Raw genomic sequence first — 21,790 nt, 5'->3', positions numbered from 1 at the left:
GAGGAGATAGGAAGAGGGAGGAGGATGTGTGGGTGTTTCGGTATTAATTCATTCAGGATCTGTGCATTGAGTGCTTTTGTTTCATGGAATCGGCTGGAAGGCCTCCATGTGCACAATGGGGGAGGTTTTCATTTTCAGGGGGAAAATGTGCGGAGAAACTGTCTATAAGGATATGATTTTGAAAGTGGAGGGGAATGACGCCAAGGAGGGTTCCCTCCAGAGGAAAAGGCGCGTAGTCATAATCGCTCTCCTTTTCTGAACAGATCTTTCTAATAATCGCACTATGGGGTGTTTACATGACAACGGCTTCAGGGAGCCATCCCGTGTCTAGGTTTGCCTTTGGGGAACCAATTATGTGCTGCTGGCCTATCTGTACCTCCTCTCCCCACCCCCACCCCCAATTCCCTTGCTTCATTGTCTGTTTTCAGCTGGTATTCTTTTCTGGTTGAATGGCCACAAACACAAGCTGTCTATCTGCTCCAACTCGGTGGAGTTGGGCTTGGCAGATGAAAAAACCTTGGTAAAGGAGCCGTTCAGAAGCACGAGGCCGGGCCCATGGCCACCGGGGCGGAGGAGGCCCACGTGGAAAGTCAAATATCTGCCACTGCCCCGAGGAGAACCCACTGTATAAACAAAACAAGACTTTCACTTCTACCACGCTTCCTCCCAAGAAAAGGAAGAAACTGAATTTAGACCTCTGACTTCTTTTCAGAACAGAAACAAGACAGCCTTTTTTATCTTTTCCCCCCAACTCACTGAATGCAATGAGCAGTAAAATAAAACACTGGTTTGCAAACACTTCAACTCAAGGGATGGTTGTTCACCCAACTCTACTATTTAATATGGAAAGTGCAGGCTGCACTGTTCACCCTCCAGAACGGCCTCTGTCTGTGTTTTGGTCTCCTGATGCTGAGCGGTGAGTCAATAATACATGAATTAACCCAAAATACAGCAGAGAAGGGACTTGGTTATAGTCACAACTGGGCACATGGCTGGTATCACAGCTGGACTGTGGGGTTTTACCACACTAGGGATGTATCCACCCAGCAAACTCAGGCTTAGGGTAGGACAGCTGACTGTCATCAGAAGGGCCCCAAGTCAATGGACTCCAACACTAAAGAGTAGAATTTTGAAGTGACACCCACAGACATAAATATCTCCTTCCCAGGCCCCCTGGTTTCTCCAGGTCACCCTTGAGGAGGGATGTATGTGTCCCTTTTCTGCTGGAAATAATCTGACTTTGCAGTCCACAGAAAGAAGAGAGCCATTGCCAGCATTTTTGTTCAAGCACACAGAATTCTAGGCAAGTCAAGTCCCCAGTGCAGGCTTTTAGTTTTTCCTCACTCTAGCTTGGTATTTCTTTATATTTATACTGAAGATAAAATATTCAAAACCACAATCTCACACTGGACTGGCAGAGGAAGAGAGATGCAGCACCCACTGGGGGCCTTTCGGAAAAGCAACATATGCAGCACGTTTTTACTTAAACAGATCTCCACTCTTCAGGTTTTCAGATGTTTGCACGCAGCAGATTTTTGGACAGACAAATGCATCAGCTTCCTGGGGAAAAGCCAGGATTTGGCAGCATCTCTGTGGCAAGGGGAGCTGGGCACAAGGGGCTGACCCCAAAGGCTGGGCTAGGAGGGGTAGGGAAGAGCAGGGAGGCCTTTTCCTCTAGTGGCTCTTCCCTTGAGTAGACACACCCCTGCAATTTGTTCCTACAGCAGGTTAGCCACTGGCTGCTTCCTAATTAACCACCGGAGAGTAGCCTGATGATGTTCATTCTTGAAGAGTTCACAGCTGACATCCCCTGCTTGGAACAGCAGCTATAATAGTCTGATGGAGACACAAAGGAAGCAGACAGTGGGGGTGAGAGGGAAAACTCAGAGGCTGTTCTGAAAAGGCTGGAGAAGCAAGAGGAAGAGGGGAAGTAAGTGAGCATGAATATACTAAACTGCGGGTGGCTAGGACTAGGGAACATACTCAGAGCCAGGTAAACGTGACAGGAAACAAAAAGGAAGAAATGATCACGTGCCAAATAACAAAGGGGCAAAGGCTCAAAGGAGATGCCCAGTCCCATACAGAGCACAAGTACAGTCTCTTTAAGAGTGGGGGACAATTGGTCACAGTCGTAGAACTTGGCAGTGAGTGGAGAGCAAGCGAGGAGGGAGGAGAAAAGACAGATCCAGACTGGTTTCCAAGACAATCATGGTTGTTTCCCCCGGCCCCCGAGCTTAGACGTTTCCTCTCTGTCACTCACTAGAGCAACACGTTGGTATCTTCAGGATAAGGACCCTCGACGCTGCCAACATCCCCTCTGCACCACCCCCGCCCCAACCCCCAATAAAAACCCTTCCAGTTATCTCGCTTTTCCACTTGCTCTCTGGCTCCCGCGGAAGCTGTCACTTCGCACGAGCGAACGGCCCAGCGCTTCTCCCACCTTAACATCTGGATGGCTTCCGCTCGTCTCAGCTCCAACAGCAGCTACCTTCTCCTAGACTGAGGCTCTCTATGCGCTCCCCACCATTCTGGGGGAGGGGGGCAGGAGGTTACAGTCTCGCGCTAATAGAGGTGCAGATGCTTCTTTTTCCTAGACCATCTCCCAAACCACAGAAACTTGAACCGGTGCTCCTCATCAGGTGCATCGACACCCCTTACCCCTTCATTCTTCTAGACGTTGGTCGGCATCAGTGCCACACATTTCTCCTTCTTGCTCCCCGCCCAGTTCTCATTCCCCAACCCCACACTGCCGGTTTGGAATCCAGACTTGGAGGGATGAAGCTGGTTCGTAGCCAAGCTGAATCCAGGCAGCCTGGGGGCAAGTTAGCATCCCAGAGGCTGTAATCCCAGATGCGAGCTGGTCTCCCCGTGGGCACTGACAGTGCCGGAAGTCGCTCGGCGGCAACCAGTATCTTAGGACCTGCATCCCGAAGCGCTCGCACCAAGCCCCCTCCCGGGACATCTAATGTCCAGCCACGCGCGTCCTCGCCCCAGAAACAACGCTCCGGTCCCCGGGCACTGCCGCGGGCCCCTCACTACCTTTTGGGCCGGTCCTGCCACGTTCCTGGGCATCCCTCCGTTCTGCCTGCAAAAGTGCTTGTGCCCCCTTACTGCACAGCAACTTAGCGTCTCTATCCTGTGGGCATCAGAGACCCGAACGCTCCCAGGCGGAGGAAACCAAGGACGCCCCGGTCTCAAGGGGCTCCTTCACAGGCGACACTCATTCAAGCCGACAACACCCTCGCCACACAGACCTCACCCGGACTGTCAGCAAGATCAGAAGCAAAAAAAGAACAAATAAAAAGGTGCACATACCTAAAGACGAAGGCTCCTTGTCATGACAGGGGGACACTTGAGGTCTCCGGCTTAGAATACCCGCCTCCGTGCCAATGCAATGCCCGGGGCCGCCCGCACCTCGGCTCTGCAGACAGCCTGAGCGCGCTCACTCGGGGGAAGGGACAAAGGGTCGCGGGACGCGCTCGGTCCAGGCCCCGGCGCCGGCGGCCGACCTCCAGCCTCAGCTCGCGGCAGCCAGCGGCGGCGCGGGCTGAAGTTGCGGGGCCGGCTGCGCGCCGAGCGAGCGCGGCGGTGGCCGCGCGGGGGGCGGGGGCGGGGAGCGCGGGGGCGGGGCGGGCTCGGGGCCCGCGGCGTCGCCGGGGCGGGGAGGGGCGGGGGAGCCAGCTGCTTGACAGTTCCTCCAGCCCAGCTCCAAAGGCTGCGCTTTGCTGTCGGCGGCCAGCTGATCGCCGCCACGCCGAGGTCCTTGGCACGGGCTGGTGTCACCACTATGGAGTTATCCCTGGAATTCGCGCAGGGGACCGAGGGCATTGGAGGGAGACGGGAGAACAGCCGAGGCCAGCACAATGCGCTGGGGCGACATCGGTGACGTGTGTGTGTGTGTGTGTGTGTGTGTGAGTGTGAAGTTGGTTGCCCCTGGCAAGAGTCGTGTTGGAAAGCCCCCGTGATGTTTCCTTTGTGTGGGCTCTCGGCTAGAGCTTGTTTGAGCAGCGAGATCTCATAACAATGGGGAGAAACAGAATTGTCTTATTTTGTTTTGGCAGATTAGAACTATACATAATCTGTTTTCTTTAGGAAAGTGTGGAGCTGACAGGCAAAGATATTCCATGGAAAGAGTCTTTGGAGTGGAAACTGTCCAATCCTAGGGGTGTATAAGGACCCAGAGACAACGTCTCTGCCTTTTTTCTTAAATAGGAAATCCCTTATTAGGTCTCAGTTTCCTTACCTGTAAATTCATCATCCTGAATGACCTGTGCCTAGAGTATGTTAAGTACAATGGTGTGTCCCTATTCCCAACTTGGGTGAGACTCAGTGAGTTTAGATATGGACCAAAAGAGAACATTTGAGGACACTGTGTCCTTACCCAGTGGTGATGAGACTGCATCCTCACACTTGGGCTCTGAGACACCCAAACCATAGCCTAACCTGCTATATCATAGCTGACTTAGGGATTCAACAGGAGGAGCAGAGTGTGCTTGATGCCTAGAAAGGGCACCCAAGAGCAAGCCCTGGTCACCAGGTCACTGCCTTAGACCACGGAGGGCAGCCTGAGCAGTGAGTACCTTGACAGGCTGCACGCTTCATGACAGCTGGATTTTTCCACACACCCACCTCCCTCTGTCCTTCTTCCAACTGACTAAATAGTTCCTAACAGCACTCATTTTTCCCAAAGAGACTTCCCTTCAGAAGAGAAAATGTGTTGACCACATGATACGGACATTCCAGTCCTCGTGGCAAGTTATTCCTTGTATGTGTAAAATAATTGGTATTCTGGTCAATATGTGTCCCTAGTGAGTTAGCTTGACTTGACATAATCCTTAGGATGCTGAATGCTACCGTTCATTGGTTTTCTTCTTATAGCCTAGACTCTGGAGCATATGGGCTTCCCTGGTGGCTCAGCTGGTAAAGAATCCATTTGCAATGTAGGACTGGGTTCAGTTCCTGGGTTAGGAAGATCCCCTGGAGAAGGGAATGGCTACTCACTCCAGTATTCTGACCTGGAGAATTCCATGGACTGTATAGTTCATGGGGGTCACAAAGAGTCAGACATGACTGAGTGACTTTCACTGAAGCAGATACTTTACAAGCTCTGTATCATTTGTTCCTGACTATAAGTTTGCATATTAAAAGCAGAGACGTTACTTTGCCAACAAAGGTCCATCTAGTCAAAGCTGTGGTTTTTCCAGTAGTCATGTATGGATGTGAGAGTTGGACCATAAAGACAGCTGAGCGCTGAAGAATTGATGCTTTTGAACTCTGGTGTTGGAGAAGACCCTTGAGAGTCCCTTGGACTGCAAGGAGATCAAACCAGTCAATCCTCAAGGAAATAAGTCCTGAATATTCATTGGAAGGACTGATGCTGAAGCTGAAACTCCAATACTTTGGCCACCTGATTCGAAGAACTTCTTGGAAAAGACCCTGATGCTGGGAAGATTGAAGGTGGAGAAGAAGGGGACAGAGGATGAAATAGTTGCATGGCATCACCGACCCGATGGACATGAGTTTGAGCAAGCTTCAGGAGTTGGTGAAGGACAGGGAGGCCTGGTGTGCTGCAGTCCATGGGGTTGCAAAGAGTCGGACATGACTGAGTGACTGAACTGACAGATAAGTCTGTATTAGGTATTAATTCTCCCATTTCATGGATGGGAAAACCAAGATTCAAGGAAGTTAATGTGACTTGTCCAAGGTGACACAATTGAATAAACTTTAGATACTTGTGCAAAAGCTGGATTTTGACACTTGCAAACTTGGATAATGGTGGCCCTACCATCCTGTCTGTCATACATCCTTGTTCCCTTCAGCCTGGACCTGGGTTCATCCCTGTTGTATCCTTGTTGATACTTGACAGCTGAGCCCAGGTTTCGCAGATATTTCCTTATTCTACCTCCTTTCTCTTTCACCTATTCAATGACCACCCCCCCCCCAGTCCTTTCCAGCCTCAATAAATTTGAGAGTCACAAAGGTCCAAACAGCCCCACAACTCCTACAGCATTTCTTGGCCTCTTGATAGCTACTACAATGGCCATAAATAAAACTGCTATTGAAACATTCATTCATACAATAAATATTTGTGTAGATCTGAGAAAAGGATGGGGGAGAAAAGAAAGAATGCTCTCCTCATGCCCCACTCAAATAGTTTACAACCTAAATGGTGATAACTCAATTAAGTATGGGAACTGAATGACATTGTTTAAGACAATGGTGAAATAGACCACAAGGACAGGTAGGATTAAATCAGAAGATACACTCTTCCCTCCTCCCACCAAAGTAAGCAAAACCAGCAGGAGGGAGAGGATGGAACCAGGATATCCTCCTTGAAAGATAATTAGAATTAGGGCAAGCGAACAGTGGTTCTAAAGGTAAGTTGAGGCACTTTACAGAGGAAGAAATGGAGTTCTAAACACACATAAACATCTTATTTGGGGATTCAAGGCCCTGCAGTGGGCTCTAATTTATTCATTCAGGGCTTTAAGTCATGTTCTTGTGCTAAGGAGTCCCAGTTTTCCCACGCTGCAACTACTGAGCCCACGTGGTGTGATGAAAGATCCCGCATACGTCGACGAAGATCTAGTGAGCCACAACAAAGACCCGACACAGCCAAAAGAAATAAATATTAAAAAAAAGAAAAAAGATTCCCAGATTGACATTTCCAACTCAGAACTCTCCTCTAAGGTCCGATATCCGAGTACCTATTTAAAATTCCTGTTAATTTCTTGCTGGCCAATTCTTGATTCTCTTCCTCATAAACCAAAACTGATCCTCCTCTATTTTTAACCATCTTAGTTAAAAATAGAATAAACAGCACCACTATCCAACCCACTGCTAGAGGGCCAGAAATCAGGAAGTCGTTACTGATGCCTCTTCTTTCTTCCCACACTCAATTCACCAACAAAACCTGTTGCTCTGTCTCTGACAGTTCTCGTTCTTGGTTACCTTTCTCCAGCTCTACTACCACCATCCTTCTCTGGGATCCTTCATCTCCAGCCTGTGCCACTTATCTCCTCAGCTCCACTTTGCTCTTCCCCAGAATCCATTCTTCACTGTGGTGGGACAACTTTAAGATGGTCCTTAATGATTCCCACCCCTTAGTAATCACACCCTCAGGTAATCCCTTCCCCATGAGTGTGAACCTAGTGACTTAGTTCTAACCAATAGAATATGGCAAATAGGCTGAGATATCACTTCCATGATTAGATGATAAAAGATTTTGATGTCTATCTTGCTAGTTGGATTTGTCCCTTGCTGGCTTTGATAAAGCAAGCTGCCATGTTGGAGACTCTCATATGACAAGGAACCGAGGTCCTCAGTTCAGTAGCTCATGGAAATGGAATCTTGCCGTCATTCATATTAGCTCAAAAGTGGATCTCTCCTCGTCAAGCCTTCAGATGAGACCCTAGCCCTAGAAAACACATTGATTCAGCTTTTCCTGAACTCTTGATTCACAGAAACTGTGAAATAATAAGCATGTGCTGTTTTAAACAGCTGAATTTGTGACAATTTGTTATGTAGCAATAGATAACTAATACAGAAAGAGTAATCTTTAAAAATAAAAATTATGTTGTGGTCACTATCCTGCTTAAAACTCTGCCTTCATTCCTCACTTATTATAAGATAAAATCTAAAATCCATGACAATGCTTCGATCTTGGTGAGCCAATCCTTTTCAGCCTTACTTATGTCTCCAGCCTCTCTCTGATTAAGCTCAGGTCACTAAGGTCACAAGGGCCTTCTTTTAGTTCCCTAAATGTGCCAAATCACTTCTCAGAGATGTCTTCCCTGACCACCTACATCTTCAAGTATATTCTTCCCCTCATTTCTTCTTTTTTAATGCACTGTGTCTTTTATAGCACCAGTTGTAAATTAAAATGATTTTCTTTACCTTTTTAGTTGTCCTTGGTCTCTTTTTCACTGAACTGTGAGATCATGGAGCTTCCCAGATGGTGTATGCGGTGTGAGATCATAAGGTCAGAGACTGTTTCTGCCTTATATCTCGTGGTATCCCCAGCACAGAGCAAGAGCTTAACAACTAATTAGTGAAGGAAAGATGAATAACTCTGCCTTTCTGGAGCTCAGCTGGACTCTTACCTTGATCTTTTTATTTCCTTCGTCAGCCCCACCCCCAGCCTATCTCCATGCCCATAGCCTTCACCCCATTTCCCAACAGCCACATCTATTCATTAAGGTCCAGTTTCAGTACTCTAGTCTCTATCTGGTTCCCCCAGTCTCTTCCCTCTTTCCCTGCATTCTCACTTCAGAACTTTCACAGTGTCTTAGATCTTATCTCCTGAGATGCTGGGCAACCACCACTTTGTATTATGGTTAATTATGTAGAGACTAGTGGTTCCAAACATTTCTCCATTTACCTCATTCTAGAGAAAGAAGCCTGGAAAGAAGTACAGTTATGCAGGAAAAGTCTTGGGAGAAATAATAGCTACTACAGATTAGCATCACTAGCATTAGTAGTCTATTAGTAGCGCTAGTAGTGTATTACTAGCATTAGTAGTCTATTACTAACCAGATTAGATTATAATAGACTACCTAGGAAAAGTCCAGGGGGAAGAGCAGGGTCTAACACCCACCCTAAAGAGAAGTAGATTTCTGTTTCCCCACTATATTAGTCTGCTAGGATTGTCATAACAAATACCATATACTGGGTGGGCTTCGACAACAGAAATGCGTTTTCGCACTGTTCTGGAGGCTGGAAGCCCAAGATCAAAGTTCTGGCTGATTTAATTTCTAGTGAGAGCTCTCTAATTCTGTCTTGAAAACTTCACCACTTGAAGCATTCAGAGATACACTGGTGTAGCCCTGGAAACCTCATCCGGGAAAACAGTGAAGCCCAGAGCTTGTCAGGCATTGGTGGTGGGGATATTATAGAAATCTCTAGTGTGAGACTCTGTCATGCTTTCACACCAACGGAAAGAAATGACTTTTTCCAAAGCAGTTAACAGTTTAACACAAGTCCCCCACCCCACCCGTAGTCCTTATCCATGTATCAATTTTAATTTAACAGCCCAAGGGACAAATGGTGGAGAAGGAAATGGCAGCCCACTCCAGTATTCTTGTCTGGAGAATCACATGGACAGAGGAGCTTGGCGGGCTGTAGTCCATGGGGTCACAAAGAGTCAGACACAATTGAAATGACTTGGCAGCAGGGACAAATGAGGGCTTCGCAGGTGGTGCTGGTGGTAAAGAATCCGCTTGCCAGTGTAGGAGACATAAGAGCCATGGATTTGATCCCTGGGTCGGGAAGATCCCCTGGAGAAGGAAATGGCAGCCCATCCCAGTACTCTTGCCTGGAAAACTCGATGGACAGAAGAGCCTGGTGGGGTACAGTCCAGAGAGTCACACAGTCAGACATGACTGAAGCAACTTAGCAGCAGCAGCAGCAGGGAAAAATGATAGCTATTATTTCAACTCAGGTGCCAGGCACTCTGCTAAGGGCAGGAACCACAGAGATAAATAGGAAAGTCATGGAACCCATCTTGAGGAGCCTGGTTGTAAGGACAGCTGTAAATATCTGAGGTGGCTGTCATGAAAGAGGAAGTACCATGGGTGCTATGGGAACTGTGATTATTTTTGGTGCCATAAAACAGGGTGTTTTAACTTCAGCAGCACTGAAAATGGTCTTTTCTGAAAACCAAATTTCATTGTTTTCCTCTCATGGGCATTTTTAAGGCCAGATTTTGTTTAGGGGACGGAATTGGCCATGCCAGGCTCTGTTCTTTGCACCACCAATCAATCTTAGTAAATGCACAATTCATTAGAAGAAAGCAGAAGAGCATCTGAAGTGCAGCCAATTGTTTCCTGATTTAGAGCGTCAGATATTTAATGCAGGATTCAGAACATGTCCGAAGAGCTACTGCCATCATGAAGTGAAGTGAGCGCTCTAACCGCAAGGTGCCAGAGATTGGCTTTTACCTAGGCACCTCTATCCGTTTGTATTTCTCTATGTATTCCTTCTGCCTACGATGCTGGTGCATTTGGGCTTTTACTCTCCATCTAGTTCACTAATCCTGGAGAGAGGTAGCCAGATAGAGCTGAGATCGAATCTTCCTTCAGAACTATGATGTTTAATATCCAGGTGGATAGCATATCTAACATCCTGATTCTGCAATTCTGTCTTACTCTTATGACCTTCCCCCAGAGGCATTTGGTCACCCAACTGCAAGGCCAAATCATGACGGGGAATGCTGCCATGAAAGAGGAAGATGCTAGAACTCCTCTCTCCTACTCTAACTCTTTACCCTCCCCCCGGCTCACCTCTACTAATGTTTCCCTTGTCGCTATAACCAATCTTTCTCTATTCCCTTTTATTTGTTTTTTTTTTAATAATTAAACGTATTTATTTTTAATTGAAGGATAAGGAATCAACATGAATCAGCCATAGGTATACCTATGTCCCCTCCCTCTTGAAACTCCCACCCACTTCCCTCCTCGCTCCACCCCTCCAAGTTGTTACAGAGCCCTGGTCTGAGTTCCTTGAGTCACACAGCAAATTCCCATTGGCTATCTATTTTACATATGGTAATGTATACGCTTTCATGTTACTCTCTCCATACATCCCACCCGCTCCTTCCTCCTCCCCTCCTTTATTTCTGTTTTTCTAGTTTATGGAGTGCATAAGAATCACTCTGGGATGGAGTTTAAAAAGCAGATTTTGATTTTTAAATTCATTTATTTGAAAAAGCATGCTGACGATTCTGCTACGGTTGTCTCAGAACGTACTTTGGGACACACGGGTCTGGGTAAGGTCCCAACAGGTGCCTGGCCTTCATGGCACTACAGTGTGTTTCCAGAAGCCTTTCAGCTGCATCCCCATCTCTCCACAGTACCCAGTCTAAGCCTTGGCTCTTCCTATCATGACAGTGTCCGGGAAACAGCCTTACAAAAAGTGTTTGGACTTTGAATTGAAACACGTGGGTTATAAACTTGGGACAAATCTCAACGCTTGTGATCTTAGGGGCCTCACTTGTTGATTGAAGGATTTGAACCACTTGATCACCAAGTTTCCTTGGGCTCTAACATTTGATACTTTCTACTTCTGCTTTTTTGCTCAGGCCATTTCTACTACCTGTAAACTTTCTGCTGAGAATTGCCCATCGTGTTTTCTTTTACCTCTGAGATTTGTCTCTAAAACCCCGGGGAGGGAGGAGGGAGGGGGTTCAGGATGGGGAGCATGTGTACACTCGTGGTGGATTCATGTTGATATATGGCAAAACCAATACAATATTGTAAAGTAATTAGCCTCCAGTTAAAATAAATAAATTTAAATTAAAAAAAAAGAAATAAAAAATAAAGACCCTGCCTAGCCAGAAAGCCTGGTTCAAACACTGCCTCCTTTCCCGATGCCTTCTTGGCCCTCCACACTCCGCCTGTACCTTCTGCAAGTGCCTTGCGTGTCCCCTGAATAAGACCCTATCACACACCTTCCTTCCAGCCTAAATATTTGGTACACATCCCCTCATCAGTTTATAAACTCCGTGATGTTGGGAACTATGCTTACTGCCACTTATAGCATTGTAACTTCTATATTAAAGAGCGTAGAGAATCATCAGTAACTATCAACTATGTTTGGAACGAGAGCACATAGTGTCCCTGCTGCCTTCTGTCACCTTATCCCCTGGAAAAAGTATGTTTACAAGCCTGTAGTTTTTGACATCAGAGCTGGACCTATAGGAGTATGTTTCAATGTAACAAATGACAGCTGAGTCTTGCTCGCTGCTCTCAAAACCGCTGGGAGCAGAACCCCATTCTCCTCTGTCCATGCCTGGTTCTGATGATAAGGTCCTCAAGGGAGCAGGCATCTCGTGCTGTTGTTTTCTTACCATTGTCACACATATCTGCTTGCACAATGGGAAACTACTTGGGCCAACACCCTTAGCATTTTAGTCTGTCCCAGGAGTGGATGCCTCAGGGGATCTGAAATCAGGCCTATGCATTCAGGCAAATGATCCAATCTTAAACCCCTCCTTCACCCCCACTTCTAGCTTCTGCACCAAGTGACCTGGAAGTTGCATGGGTGAAAGATAGTCAGCAAAATGTTCAAGGCTGACAGGAAATAAAATATGTCCTACATGTAGCAAACAACCCCCTTCTGTCCAGCAACTTGAGATTGGATTTCTCATATATTACTATTATATTATAAGGAGTGGTCATTTTCTGCAATAATTAATTTATAAAAATCACTTCCCAATTTTTTTTATCTCAAGCCCCATTACACGATAATGTAATCTAGACCAGCCATTTAATAGTTTATATATACATATATATATATATATATGTTTATATGTATAGAACTCGGAGGGCATTATGCTAAGTGAAATACATCAGACAGAGAAAGGCAAATATTGCATATCACTTACACGTGCAATCTAAAATATACAACAAACTAGTGAATATAATGGAAAAGACGCAGACTCACAGATATAGAGAACAAACTAGTGGTCACCAGTGGGGAGGGTAAGAGGAGAGGGAAACATGGTTAAAAGGTATAAACAGTTAGGTATAAAATATGCTACAAGGATACAATCCAGGGAATATAGCAAATATTTTTGATAACTATACATGAAACATAACATTTAAAAATTATGAATCATTATATTGTACACCTGTAACATATAATGTTGTATATCAACTATACCTCAATACTTAAAAAGCTCATATTTATTTATATAACATAACCTAAATCCTCTCGTATTTTTAAAAATTATTAAGGGCCTTGGGAAAACACCCTGAAAGAGTCTTGGGAAACCTGAGGGCTCCTCAGACTATATTTTGAGAACCTCTGCTCTAGACTGACAAACATTTTGGTAGAACGTTAACTTTACAAATTCCTATAGCTCTGAACCCAGTAAGGCTGAAGGTAAGTAGTATGAATTTAACAAATACTGTTGCACAAAGACATTAAAAGAAGGATAAAATAATGCAGAATGAATGCAAAAGTGACTGGAGACCATCACCATGCACGTATACACACAACGCTAGGTGCTTGACATGCAGGCTTTTCTTAAGGTTTTAAATTGACTTTCACTTCATAATGAATCTTTTTCCTTTTTCTCCCATTATCAGGGGAAACATAAAGGAAGACATTTGTCTGTATGGTTCTCCAAGGTGATTTATTTATATTGTGTCCCCCAGGGTCCCTGTGGCTTGCAGGTTGTCCCATGCAGCCCCTTCCTGTTCTTTCTCCACCCTTATCACTCCTGCTGACTGCCCTGGCGCTCCCCACGGAGGGACCACATCAACCTCCAGTGATGTCCAGTAGGGTTTGGCCAATGGGGAGCCCCAAAAGAGATTAAATGAGGGGAAAGGAGTGAGGTGAGGATGTTAATTCTGAGGCTCCTCCCTCTGAGGTCACATTGGGCTGGCTGTACCCTTTCACAAAAGATGACTGCTCCCCCTCAACCCCAGGCAGCCTTTCTATATAGTTCTCTCTCCTTGCACGTTCTAGAAACCTCTTCCTCTACCATCCTTTGGAGCCAGGTGGTGTTCACTTCATTCTGCCCTCTGGTTCCCCGACACTCTACTGATTCAGACCTCCATAAGTCATCTCTTTGTAAATAAACCTTCTTGGAATTATTCTCATCCGAGCCAGCCATCCGTTTCCTAATACTCCCCTAAGTAATGCACATTAATAACAGCCTATTGACTATTGAAAAAAAGTTTTAAATATGCTTTTAGCCAGTCATTCATATTTTTAAAAATATTTTTTCTTTATGTAACTCCTTTACTTTTTTTCATTTCTCTTTCAATTTTAGGCAAGATCTGTTGTTACACATAATCCTGTTCAATTTGTTTTCTCCTTACTGTCCCCCAGCAATGCACAAATCTTCCTAAAGGCTGGTTGCTCTGTAATGCATGAGATCGAGACCGTTAATGTCAGAAGGTGATTTTAGGAGGAATTACGGACCTAGAAACCATTTTACTTAAAACTTTTTCGCTGCTTGTTAATCTTCACCATCTTCATGGACATTATTCTGGAGCCCAATTCACATCAGAAACAAGTCTCTGAGGCTAACTGGCTGTATCATTTAAGCAAAGCCAGAGAGAGCTGAAGGGAGGATCAAGATGGCTTAGAACACAAAGGAAAGGTTCTGAAGCCACAAATGAGATTCCTCCTAGCTGTTCACTCTTCTCTGCAGCACTCAGCTCATACTCCTGCTCCTGGGGCTGGGAGTCCAGCTGCACATTTAAAAGGCTGGTATCTCCTCTCTGAGGCCTGGAAACCATTAGCTCTCCCTGCTAGCTTCGGCATCCAGTGCCTCTTTTCCTTCCTAAATCACCCTTTCCCAGCCTCCGCCTCCCCGATCGATCGGGGATACTGGATACAAGCTCCAACCCCCTGGGCCCTGCACAGTTTCGCTTTGCAGATGGGAAAGGGGAAATCTGACTCTTGCGGCAGGGCTTGTTCGACCCACAAAGCGTTCTTTGGTAGCAGGGACCAGGCCTGGCACAACTTCCCCTCTTTCCTTCTCTGCTCACACACAATCCACGTCCCTGGCAGCTTCGCACAGAAGCTGTGACAATGGGATGGGGCGCTGTCACCCTCCATAATTAGCCAGGAAGGCAGGGCTGCTGTAATATCACAGCGTTGACAGAGCTCTTGCACCTATTAAATTATTCACGCCGCCGAAGTGTCATGGGCTGTCACATTCAAAATAGGTCATTCTTGCTCAGGCTGCTGGAGGTGAAAATTTCACAGTGATGGCAACACATCCAAGTGCCTTGGTTTCAGCCAATCTCCAAAGTAAGGGGCTGCTCCAAGCAACCCTCTATTATTTTTCATTGAATCGCAGTTATGCTTTCATGAGCGACAGCAGGAAGCTGCTGGAACAGCTGTCTGCTGGCAGGCACGAGAACTCTGGGGGTGGAAGGCTTCGTTTCAGCCTCTTCCTTCACTGACCTGTCCTCAATGAGCCTCAAGGGGCTGCTTGAGGAATATAAATCTGAACACCTGTTCTCGTCTGCTCCCTGTACCCAAGATGGCTGTAAAGTCCAAATGAGGATGTAAGCTCTGGGCACCGGCAGGGTTTAGAAGAACGAATGCACACAGGCCTCTCTGAGAAGTGCCTCTCAGCCCTGGGTGCCGCATTCAAAGAGTAATTCAAGTTCAACAGCTGTGGGGCGTGCGTCCCTGCGTTTCAGATCCTAATTTGCAGACATTCGGGTCTCTTTAGTACTTAGAATACACTTGGCCTCTTGTCGGCATAGATATACTAGTCAACTCAAGTGCCTGGTGGTGGAATACAAACATTTGACTGGCTATTGCAGGGTCTGGGGAATTACTGGCATGTGAATATGTTCTTTTAATGGTTTTCAAGGATACAAAAGACTATCTTACAGGAGGAAGAACAATTTTCCTCTAGGATTAGAATAAAGAGAAGTGATTGAAGACACAGCTCTTTGGGGCTTGAGATAAAATACAAGCGAATGTGCTGATTGCTGGCTCTTGACTGTTAAATGGATATGTGACTGACAGAGACTGATAATCTCCTTGGGGAAGGGGGAGAAAGGCAGGGAGTTTAGCAATGGGATTGACCCTAGCCTATCTCCTATTAGGAGAATACGTACAAAAACCTCTAAAGAGATCTCTTTCAGCTGAGATGCTATGGATGTACAGCCTTGGAGCAAAAGGGTAAGAAATGCACGTATCTGAACATGGTGACCCTAGCACCGAATGCAGGCAGGCCACGTGAAGAAGGGGAGTTCACAGACGCATTTCCATCGCCATTCTGTATCTCACAGCAGTGCTCCCAAAGATATGAAGCCCTCTCCTCCAAATATTCACCTGCAAGAAGCCTGTCCAGATGACCCTCCCTCCCCCACATCTTTCCTTTAATTTCCCTTAAGTGTTTGTGCACAGTTTATATTGCATTCTCCTAGCTTTATGGAACAGCCCATGCAGGTGATACAGCCCAATCTCCATAAACTGGAGATAAATCTATGAATAATTCTCACTTATGTATATGCTGCTTTATTTATTTATTTTTTTTTAATTTTAGTTTTTTATTTTTTAAATTTTAAAATCTTTAATTCTTACATGCATTCCCAAACATGAACCCCCCTCCCGCCTCCCTCCCCATAACATCTTTCTGGGTCATCCCCATGCACCAGCCCCAAGCATGCTGCATCCTGCATCAGACATAGACTGGCGATTCAATTCACATGATAGTATACATGTTAGAATGTGATTCTCCCAAATCATCCCACCCTCTCCCTCTCCCTCTGAATCCAAAAGTCCGTTATACACATCTGTGTCTCTTTCCCTGTCTTGCATACAGGGTCGTCATTGCCATCTTCCTAAATTCCATATATATGTGTTAGTATACTGTATTGGTGTTTTTCTTTCTGGCTTACTTCACTCTGTATAATCGGCTCCAGTTTCATCCATCTCATCAGAACTGATTCAAATGAATTCTTTTTAACGGCTAAGTAATACTCCATTGTGTATATGTACCACAGCTTTCTTATCCATTCATCTATATGCTGCTTTATCATCAACATTTCAACAGATATTTCCTAGTGCCCACTATGCTGGGTACTTGGAGAGGAACTTCATGAAGTCATTCCCTGTTTATAGCTCAACTATCCCCAAGTGGATTCCTACTTCCCCATCAGGCCTCCACCCCAAGCCTACTTTTCCAGCAGCCTTCCTCACCTCAATGAAGAGCAGCCCATCCTTCCAGAAGCCTGGATCAGAGTCTTGGAGTTCTCCTTAGTGCCTTTTCCCCCTCACCTCCAGAATTCAATCACTATCAGGCCTGGTAAGCCTCCACCAATTCTCTGCTGGACTGTTGCCATCTTCCCCTAACTGGCTCCCCTGCTTTTGCCCTTTATGCCATTTTTATTTTCTAGACAGTAGTCAGATAATGCTTTTGAGAGGCAAACCAGATTATGTCACTCTGCTCAACCTTCACCAGCGGTTCCCCATCTCCCATAGAGCTAAAACCCAAATGCTTACAGTGGCCTGTAAGGCTGTACAAGAGCTGGGTCCATCCCCCTAACACAGCCCCCAGGAACCTCTTGGATCAAATCTTCTACTGCTCTCAGTCTTGCTCATGTTGTGCTGCAGCCACACTGGCCTTCTGACTCTTGCTGGAACCTTCCCCTTCTGATATCCAGGCCAACCCTGCAGTCCCTTGAAGCCTCTGGGCATTTGCCAGCATAGCCTTCTCTGACCACCACGCTCTACTCTTCTCATCCTGCACTTACTTTTACTCCGTAACACTTCTCTCCATCTGACACATCGTGTTTTTACTTGTTTGTTTACTGTCTGGCTCCCTCTACCACCAGCAGAACTTCACCAGGGCTGGGGCTTTGTCATAGTCACTGCTGATGCAAGAGCTGAATAGAGCTGAATCTGGCCCATGGTAGACTATCAGCGGATAGTCTTTAATGAATGAAAAAATAATCCATCTTCTATCCCTATATAGTTCATAAGCTCCTAACGGGGGTTTCTCTGCTAATTATGCTACTCTTTTTTAGAAGAGCTTCAGTAAGCGCTAATCTCAAAATATTTATTCAGAGATTCTAAAACTGATTTCCAACTAGGCAGACATTGGTAGGAAAAATTCCCAGATCTAACTCTTAAACATCCTGTTATGGAGAAAACAGTCCTTTTAAGATTGTGTCAGATATGCCCAGCGTCAGCTCCCTGGAACCATTTCTATATCACATGAGAATTCAGTTCCCTGCTGTTAAGTTTACATAGCTCAAGAAAAAGCAACCATTTTGCAGACTTTCAGGAACTGCCTGTTCTTTCCTGTTTCTTGGTATAACTATTCCTAATTTTTTTTTAATGTGGACATATATATGTAAATCTAATGTGTGTGATGTAAGATTTACCATCTTAATTATTTTTAAGTGTATAGTTTAGTAGTGCTAAGTTCATTCACATTGCTGTGTAACCAATCTCCAGGACTCTTTTCATCTTATAAAGCTGAAGCTATACTCATTAAACCACAACTTCCCACTTCCTCCCTGCCACCTCTATTTTAATTTTATTTATTATTTTCCACCCCCTGCCAATCAACATGCCATTTTTTGTCTATGAATTTGACAACTCTAGACACCTCATATTCATGATTATATAGTGATTTGTCTTTTTGTGACCAGCTTATTTCACCAAGCTTAATGTCCCCAAGGTTCATCCAGGTTAAAGCATGCCAGAATTCCCTTCCTTTTTAAGGCTGAATAGTATTCCATTGTATGTACATACCGTATTTTGTTGACCCATTTATCTGCTGATGGAAACTTGTGTTGTTCTACCTTTCGACTATTGTGGATAATGGGGCTATGAATGTGGATGTACAACTATCTTCTCAAGACCTTACTCTCAGTTCTTTTGGGTACAAGGCCAGAGGTGGAATTGCTAGATCATATATTAACTCTACTTGTAATTTTCTGAGGAATTACACTTGCTTTCCATAGTGGCTGCACCACTTTACAGTCTCATTGACAGTGCATAATGGCCCCCAAACTCTTTTTAACAGTAATATATTTTTCCCCTCCAGCAAGTTAGAACTGCTCAGAGATGTCTAATAGTGCTGAACATTCCAGCTCCTCTCAATGCTTAGCAACTAGGAGCCAAGTGGCCTACCAAACGTGCAAGGGTGTGTGGGGTGGTGTTTTTCACTCTCTCTTTTATGCCTGTTTTGAAAAGGCTTCCTTGTCCTCAAATTAACATGCAGGCTGTGTGGACACCGGCAGATCTGCCTTACAGAAGAGGGCAGTGGGCAAGAGCCAGCACTGTTTTGAGGATGATCAAAGTTCTGCTAATCCCATCTAATCTCCTAATGTAAAGGGGGTTATATTTCCAATTTGTGGTTTCTTTGAATGATGCCCCAGGGTCTGGCACTATCACTCCTTGATGAATTGGGAGACTTGGGCTGACATGTGTGGAAGAGCCAAGAAGATGGCACTGATCATGTTTGTGCATCAACCATCTCTTACAAGGAGGTCCAAGGATTTCAGATCTCAGGGATGAAAAACCCAAAGAGTCAGATGAAGAGGACAGTGCCTTGAGGTGATGCAGCGGTGTAAGTCAGGGAGCCCTGGACGCCTCCTGACTGTTACCTTCTTTCACCTAACGGAGAATAGGCCCTTAGTCCTCCTCTGTCTCTCTCCTTACTTGATGGATGCTACTGTTTCTACCCTCTCCCACCCTGCATTTCCTGTCTTTGGTTTTGTCTTAAACCCAGCTGATGTTACAGCAGCAATGTAATTTGAGGGACATGTGTTCTCATAAAAAGAATATCTAAGAGGGAACAAATCTCCTCTTAAAAGGGATTTGAAAATGATAGAACTTTCTCAGCAGACATGAAAAGGGGAAGAGCTGGTGGGAGAAATGGTTAAGAAACTCTCAATGACCTCAAGAGGCAAAATGATGGAACCTGATGACTTAAACCAGTGGTCAGTAGGCTTTTTCTGTAAAGACTCAGAAAGTAAATATTTTAGGCTTTGGGAGCCAAGATGTAAAAAATGAGGAAATTGTTTACATACATACAACAAGAGAGGAAACCAAATCTCACATTTTATATGGGCAAAATTCAAAATATAATAATTGAGCACTTTGTGTAATAATTGAGCACTTATGGTAATACCAGTCCACTAAGGGACTTCCCTGGTGGCTCAGATGGTAAAGAATCTGTCTGCAATGCAGGAGACCCAGGTTCAATCCCTGGGTCAGGATGATCCCCTGGAGAAGGGAATGGCAATCCACTCCAATATTTTTGTCTGGAAAATTCCATGGACAGAGGAGCCTGGGGGTTATAGTCCATATGGTTGCAAAGAGTTAGACACGACTGAGTGACTAACACACACACAGTCGACTAAGGAGAAGAATGGAATTCTTTTTCTTAGTGATAATATCTTGCTTAACTGGAGTTGAAGGTCAATGTTCCTGATTATCAAACTGATTACAAATGCTTGTCTGTAAAAACCATTGCCATCTTGCAGGCTGGGCAGAAACAGGCAGTGGGCTGTGTATGGCCTGCAGGCCATGGTTTGCCAACTCCTGCTCAGGTCAAGGGGTGGGTAATGAGCTACTGACTTGCTATGTGCTGTTTTCAACGTTGCCCAGCAGCTTATAAAGGCATAAACGTCCGCCTTTTGGGTGTATCATTGATGTTAGGAAGACATGCAGGGCTCTTCCTGTCTTCTGCACTGTAGTTCATAACATAAATGACAAGATATGTTGCCTTTTCTCAAATAGAAGACAATGCTTTTGAGCCACCAGTGGTTGTCTTTCCAGGAGTGGGGAGGATCTGGGCTGACCGCTTTTCAGTCTGCCCTCCTATAGCTGGGGCCATTTCCAGCCTGACCAGTCCTGTCCCCTTGTCCTAACTCTTTCTGAGTGGTACTCAATAAAGATTTGGTGATTAATTCACAGTGGGTAGATCCTATTAATGTACTTTCTATTCCATGAAGTATAATTATTAATATTAAACAATTGAACTAATGTTTGTCTTTCTGTAAACACAGGGGCTTCCCAGGTGGCTCAGTGGTAAAGAATTCACAGGAGACACAGGAGACATGAGTTCAATTCCTGGGTCAGGAAGTTCCCCTGGAGGAGGAAATGGAAAGCCACTCCAGTACTCTTGCCTGGAAAATCCTATGGATAGAAGGAGCCTGGTGGGCTACAGTCCATGGGGTCGCAAAGAATTGGACATGACTGAGCATGCGCTTAATTTATATGCAAACAGATGACTATGCTTTTCTCCAGGAGGTTTTACCACTGAAAAATATCTTTAAACAGCAATGGAAGTAAAAACAAAGCAAAACACCACTAGAGGAAATGTTGTAGAGGCTTGTTTAGAATCTTAATTACCATCCTAAAATGCTCTTAACATATACATAATGCAAGTTTCAATAAGTGTCATCTTTAAATTAGAAACAGTTTAACAAATATAGAAAGCCCAGCCTTTATCAAGTTACTTTTTAAAAAGTACTCTGTAAAGTGATGGGGAGGCAGTAACTGGGGTATGTTTACTGCAGGTAAATATTTACCCTGGAGAAAGGGCCTGTGTATTGTAAAGATAATGTTGAAGATATGATTCTTCACCTCCTGCATTCCTGACTGAGGCAAAGGGGACTCTCTCCACAAGAAAACTGCCATAGCTTATTTTAAAACTCTAAGAATTTTTAGAGGGAGACCAGATTGGTTAGTCCCTCCCACCAAAAATAAAAAAAGGTAGGAAATCATGTACTTATTCTGTCTGATGGGGTTATTCTGAGCCCTGCCTTGGTCATATGGTGGAGGTCAGATAGCAAGCAGTCAGGCTTGTTAATTCATAAGCCAGACGCACCTTTCTATTCCCAGGGAAGCATTTGTCGTGAGCAGTCTCCATAGCTCTGCTCTCATCAGCTAGTGTCTTTGTTGATCACAGGCCAAGAGTAGAAGAGGGAGATTGTATAGACTTGGGAGAGTGGGACAGCTATGAAAATCACAATGAAAAACCAACCGACATTAAATTAGTAATGTAACTAACCAGGAAGCCCTTACTGGCTTCCCATGGTCTCAGACATTATCTCCATTAATATTAAGCGATTTGGGGGGCAGGTGACCACCATCCCCCATCATCATCACTATAATTATCATCATCTTCAAGTGGAAGAAGGGAAGTGAAACCTCTGAGGGGTTAGGTAGCTTGCCTAAAGTCAAACTGCTATCAGGTTGACTTAGGTGTTTTGAGTACAGATATTTGGTTCTTTCAGCCCTGCTACCTTCCCTCAGTTTGGAAATCTGAGTGGTTAAAAAAAAAATCATCAAA

At 45.0% G+C, this 21,790-nt stretch overlaps 1 protein-coding gene across 8 annotated transcripts in view; it reads right to left on the bottom strand.

Annotated features, from left to right (window-relative positions):
• The window catches only part of RIPOR2 (RHO family interacting cell polarization regulator 2), a 217,509-nt gene that overhangs the window by 79,472 nt on the left and 116,247 nt on the right, over positions 1–21,790 (bottom strand). Inside the window, exon 1 of one of the 8 annotated variants that reach the window (XM_004019099.6) lies at positions 3,316–3,590. The exons of the other annotated variants lie outside the window; for them this stretch is intronic. The gene's annotated coding sequence lies outside the window, so the exon portion shown is untranslated. Of the gene's footprint in view, positions 1–3,315; positions 3,591–21,790 lie in introns of those variants that run through there. 8 annotated transcript variants of the gene reach the window in all.

This window comes from Ovis aries, chromosome 20 (assembly GCF_016772045.2).
Source record: "Ovis aries strain OAR_USU_Benz2616 breed Rambouillet chromosome 20, ARS-UI_Ramb_v3.0, whole genome shotgun sequence".
Lineage (NCBI taxonomy): Eukaryota > Metazoa > Chordata > Mammalia > Artiodactyla > Bovidae > Ovis > Ovis aries.
This window is presented reverse-complemented; position numbering and strand designations above follow the sequence as displayed.